General features: G+C 35.1%; 1 long non-coding RNA gene across 3 annotated transcripts; it reads right to left on the reverse strand.

Moving 5' to 3' along the window:
• Nucleotides 1–2,093: 2,093 nt before the first annotated feature.
• LOC110799855 (uncharacterized) lies at nt 2,094–5,295 on the reverse strand. 3 transcript variants are annotated; one of them, XR_008931341.1, is made up of 7 exons: nt 5,027–5,295; nt 4,769–4,866; nt 4,501–4,572; nt 4,104–4,400; nt 3,638–3,981; nt 3,372–3,507; nt 2,094–2,626 (listed from the first exon to the last, which is right to left on the reverse strand). It is a non-coding gene; the product is annotated as an uncharacterized lncRNA (long non-coding RNA). The 3 variants fall into 3 exon arrangements; XR_008931342.1 differs by having other exon boundaries at nt 3,638–3,706; nt 3,848–4,400; XR_008931340.1 differs by having other exon boundaries at nt 3,638–4,400.
• Nucleotides 5,296–6,072: the final 777 nt, after the last annotated feature.

Consider the following 6,072-nt stretch of genomic DNA (forward strand, 5'->3'; position numbering starts at 1 on the left):
TAAATCACAATTATAAAGACAATTTTTTCGTTAATCTTTAGAACAAATTATTAAGATGATGTATACTTTCAGGTACTAGGTAAATGCATGCTAGAAAATACAAAAGGTAATTTAGTGAATCATTTATCTTTAACCTTGTACGGAAATATATATCGTTTGATAATTGATATATATAGTATCAAAAAGGTAACAATGTTCATTGATTTAATTACGTAGGCTTTACAATCATTTTGATATCTTACCATATCTATATAGAAATGGTAAGATATCGGAATGATTGCAAAACTTAAGTACATCAATCAATAATGTTACCTTTTTTATGAGTTAACGATGGGTTAAACTATGGTTAACTGACCGAAAAATGAAAATGAGGTCCCAAAAAGTGAAAAATAAAATAAAATAATTGGGGTCCTTAAAGGTGAAATATCCAAACGGTTGAACCCCAACCTTTTGCTTAACTCCCTTTTTGATACTATAAAATAATACTTCATCCGGTCTTATTTTTATGACACAATTGACTGTTACTTTTTTGATACTATAAAATAATACGAAGTATATATATAGATGGGCAAGTGTATATGTAACGATATATTTCAATAGAGTACGGTTATCGCGGAGGCTAAGATTAATCATTTTTTAGTAAATTCCCTGAGAAGCGAAGAGAAATTCACGTTTCTAAATTTTTGTTTTCGGGTAATTTATTGACATAATTGATAATGTCCTCCTGAATTGCCTACAATACACAACAATGCGAAGAGGTATATAGACATCGTGTCGAGATTCGAGACTTCGATAAAGAAGATGAAGGATCTAACATGAAAAAGAAGAGGTTGTCAAGATAGCCAAGGAGACTGCCTATCACCCCTTTAAAAAGGCTTCTTAATTAATAGTAATAGTACTAATTAATTAAAAACCCTAATTTAAAGGTGCAGGCAAGTCATCCTTGGCTACCAAACATTAAACCGACTCTTCTCTTCATGTAAAACCCTCTCTTCACTTTAATCACGTTTGACTTTGCATGAAAATAACATTGATTTCATTGGACAATATTTATAGCCAATTTTAAAGAATATAATAATAATATAAGCATTTTATCAAAATTTGATTTTATCGAATCTATTATATTTGTAAAACTAGTCAACTATATAATTTAGGGCTTGCCTTTAAACTTTATGGTACATATTCCAAATCTACTACAGTATAACGAATGCTTTGAAAGATACCAATTAGATTGGTTGGTCTCCTCATAATTTTGTAAAAGTAAACTTCGAGGTTCGAAATTAAAAGATGGTAAATTGACTCTAGGCTTTTGTGTTAAGGGATAACTATGGAAAGTTGTTTTTAGCAGGTTCTAAGACCATATCTTCAAACTTGATGGTGTGGCGTGTGCAGACTTATAAATAAACCCAACTCGTTTAAAGTTCAACGCGCTAGTCAATGGAATCTTAAAGTAACAACGACATAGAAAATAAAGTAATAGCAGTACATACAAAGAACATCTAACATGAAAACTACAATAAAACAGGAAAAGTAACAGCGAATACAATGTATAAGCAACACTAGCATAAAGAGTCAAATAACACAAGTCTATACAAGGAACCTCTAACATGAAATTAAAAAAGCTGCAATAAATCAAGAAAGGTAACAGTGAATAAAATGTATAAGTGATTCTACAGTGTTTCGAGAGTTTTGAGGTGGTTTACTGTTTTCTAGAGGTGTATTGCAATTTTCTGCACTAACAAAGGTCACGCGTGTTTGTAGTTCACCTATTGTTTCGATGCTTTTAATACTAACTTGTTAATTATCCGAAATGAAGAGTTTGTTTGCTCTTATATTAGGGGTTAGTCTAAAATATATGGAATTATGGACTAAGGACTATGACACCGGCCTTCTCTTAAAATACTAGATATACGAGCTTAATTATACATGACTAGTCTTATATGCACGCGATGCGTGCAGGAGTATATATAAATCTTAAACTTGTGATTATTACATTTAATCACCACAAATAATAAGCAAGCTTCAAGTTCAACTGGTATTTTGTTAATCTCTCATTCGCAACAAAAGTGCATACGCTAGAAAACCTTCTTAAGTGTCTGAACTTAAGCATGCCTTGCAACTACATTCGCAGTTAAATAGATCAACCAAGTATATACAACACACAATCACATAAGCGTTGTTTCAGCTAAAGTTGTGTATGTGTTTTTTTTTAAATTAAAATAGTACAGCAGCAAATCAAGGTTCATGTTCATGAAAATTAGATAAATTGACATCTAAAACAGATGTAGCTCTGATAAGTACAAATCCTTATGAGACTCCTCTGGCTGGTACATCATATTGATACCACTGTGAGCCTTGCTTCCTCCCTAGCTTCATGGCCATGCGGTCAGCAAGTGGCTGGTGTGTGTGTTTTTTTTAATAACAGACATGTGGTGGCTGCTCATCGACGCAAAGCGGATTCTTGTATCTCACTTTTCCAACAATGGAGATTATTTTTTTTCCTTTTTTACATGATTGACTGCAAAAGAAACTTATTATTGGAAGCTCTAAACCTCATGAATGACCTTTTCATGGTTGTCATCATCTCCATCGCAATCAGGATCTTCAGCTGACATTCCGGAAGAATCTGTTCAAAGGGGGGCATAATATATGAGATATAAACTGATGCCTCTAGTCAACTCCAAACCTCAGGTAAATGGGCACATAATTGAGTCATATGCCTTCACTGTCGGCTAAGAAATTAAAAACATAAGTAGCATTTACACTTTAAAAATAATGTAAGGAGTAGCAGATTTCCTTCTTAATGGAAGTTATTTAAGCACTTATTCAATTTTACAGGTATGTAACACCATTCAAGAGACGGCAAATAAGGCCGATGCTCCAAAAAGCATCAGCTATATTCTGAAGATTAAAACCCGAGAAATAGTTCAAAAATGATCAAAGAATCCGATCCTCATGCCCTATTTCACAGAGTCCAGATCAACAACTTTACAATAAACCATCGTAAGACACACAACAACATCCAGAAGCTAGTCCCAAGACTGAACCCGAGAATTTAAAAACCCATAAATATTAATTTATTAATTCCATTTTTAAAAAATCAATTATTTCTCTTTTGTTTCTCTCTACAGGAGATGCTACTTCGAAGCGCATCAACGCCTCTGCTAAACTCATGGGCAATGAACCACTCTCCTTCCGTACCATCCACCCCAACTTCTCCTGAACCTAAATCTCAGCATAGATCTAAGACTGAACCCGAGAATTTAAAAACCCTAAAATTTCCTTACTTTCCCCCCCAAAAGCTAATATTTGAAAACATAAGAATTTTATTTTTAATTTTAGGGGAAATTGAATAATGAATCGAAAATTACCTCAAGTCCAACACCTTCTCCGTGAAGAGCTTTGATGTTGTCGATGTTGCCATAAGCGACCTGCTGGTACAACACTTAAGCCTTTGATTGTTGTTACACCTTCAGCCTTTGCGTGCATATAAGACTACACTTCAGCCTACATAAAAGAGTACATGTTGCATCTAAGATCAGATATAATAATGAGGATTTAACCCAAATCAAAAACAGCAACCAACTTGGCAACAATTTGATTAAATATGTAATATGAACCCATTTTGTCAACTTACCTTTCAGCAATTACCACCAACCAGCAAATAACTCATCAGACATAAAATGTTCAGCTACTAATCTCACTCCTACAGCCAAATTCAATCAAATAATAACAAAGTCAGAGGTACCCAAAAACTAAAAGCTAGCTATAAATCAAATTGATGAAAATATTGAGAACCAACTTAAAAATTGAATTGAAAATGTTCAAGAGAGAGCCAGAGAGCTACCAGCCATTGGTATTTGGTAGCGTTGAAGAAAATGTAAAAGAATGAACAAAGATACGTGTGTATCATAGTTCAAGAATCGACTCATCTAACGGCTGAAAAAGGTATACTGCCGTCTTACACGACAGCCGGAAGAACTACATGCCGAAAAATAATAAAAAACAAAATTAAATGATCAACACCAATTAAAAATCCTAATAATTATCAAAACAGAAAAAACATCCCCAAATATTTTATTATTCAAATTCAAAATCCATACCTGTAATCGCATTGAAACATGACATAATTACAGTCAACCCTAAATATCTCAGGTCATATCACTCTTCTAATTCTTTATTTTTACAGAATCGATCAAACTTTCTTCTTCTGTCCTTGGCTGCTTCAGTTAGTGGAAGGAATCTCTTGAAACATGTGGTGGCTGCTCATCGACGCAAAGCAGCAGCTCTTGCACGCACACCCTCTCGAGAAGCAGTCATAGTTGATGAAGAAGGACTTCTTAGAGCTGGTGATGCAGGTGTAGCAGGAGCTCTTGCACTACATCTGTTTCTTTTTCAGCCTACAATCAAACAAACAAATATTTATCTTTACCATTTTATACTCCAATTAAAATAAATTAAACTAAATTAAATTTCAAAATTATAAGAATGCCTGGTTACCTTATTTGTCAGCCATCCTGATGTTTATCAGTTCCAAATTTCAACCAGTGTGCAAAGCCCCAAATTTCAACCCTGTCAAATCCAATCAAAACTGACTTGAAATATAGAAAGAGGGGGAGAGAGACATACAACTTTCTATGAATCGCATTTGATAAATAAAATAAAATAAAATAGGGAATTGACGCCAACATAAACAAAAGTTGATCCGGATCAACCACTATACTACCAGGAAATATAGTTAAGGTTTAGAAATTGAGGGAAATATAACCTGGGTTGTGTGAGGCGGCGACGCGTAACTCCGGCGGTGGAGGCCAATTGATGTTCCTCTCCTTGACGCCACTGTTGTCGCTTTCTATGGCACCGGATCTAAGGAAGAGGTATGGTGGTTGTGAATATTATGACGCTCGGTTAAAGATAATTTCAATAACATAACGTAAAATAACAAATTTACCAACAAAAATTGTAAACCTAAAATGACGAATTGAAGCCTGACAAATTCTAGTCTGAACTAAGGGGAAAAGAAAACCTTTCAGCGGTGGCAACATTTAGAGAGACGTCATCGGGCAAGCGAACCGGAGAGCATCCACTGTGACGGATCTTCCTTCCGCTGTGGCGGCGGCGCTAGCGACCGGATGAACGGAGGAGTGGTTTATGCAAAACTCGCAGAACTCATGAAGGGGATTGAAAGAAGGCATATCGGAGGCCGATCTGAAGAGAAAGTATGAGATTGGGGCTCTCTAACCCTAGAAATGGCTTTGTTGTTTGGTGAAGGTCTGAGGGAAAAGTGAAGAAAGAGAAAAGTGAGAGGGGAGAGTCTGAGAGGCTCATCAACGTGGACACGGAAATGGGAGGGGGTGAGGGTATTTTCGTAATTTACTCAGTGGACACGAAAAGTTATTTTACTGAATTGCCCCTCCCCTCTTGGCTTATATAATAGAGATACATCGAATTGTACTTTACAAGATAATGGTTTTTTGTTCGTTTATCATTTGGTATATTGTGTGAAATTTTGACTTGCAAATTAGGCCAATAACACTCCAAATTTGGCATTTGGAACCAAATTTGTCAATGATTGACAAATACAATTCCTAAAGAAGAAAGGTGAACGATTTTTTATGGACCATATTCTTTCAACTTTATTACTTTTAAGATGTCGGAGAAATGAATAAGCAATATTGTTTGTAGCACCACTAGGAGGTCAATGTTTGGAATATCTTGATGATGTTTATAATTATTGATATAATAGATCTTTAAAAAGCATTTGAAAAGATACTTATAATATTGAGAAATATGACTATAATTCAATTGAGGTAGCAATCGGATCTAGTTGACCTAACCAGACTCATCAACTAGGCTTATCGATCAGTTTTGACCTAATCGCACTTCGGCTTGGACCGATTTTCTCAGTGAGTGGATCACGGGTTGAACCACCCAAACATCAACCTAGTTAACCCGTTGTGGCCTCTAGCTAGTCACTACATTATTTTTGTTCGCTTAAATCAATGTACGGTGACTCGTGTATTGACCTACAATCTGTTTATTCCTATATGTAACTGATCGACCACTTTTTTA

Source organism: Spinacia oleracea, chromosome 3, assembly GCF_020520425.1.
Source record: "Spinacia oleracea cultivar Varoflay chromosome 3, BTI_SOV_V1, whole genome shotgun sequence".
Taxonomy (NCBI): domain Eukaryota; kingdom Viridiplantae; phylum Streptophyta; class Magnoliopsida; order Caryophyllales; family Amaranthaceae; genus Spinacia; species Spinacia oleracea.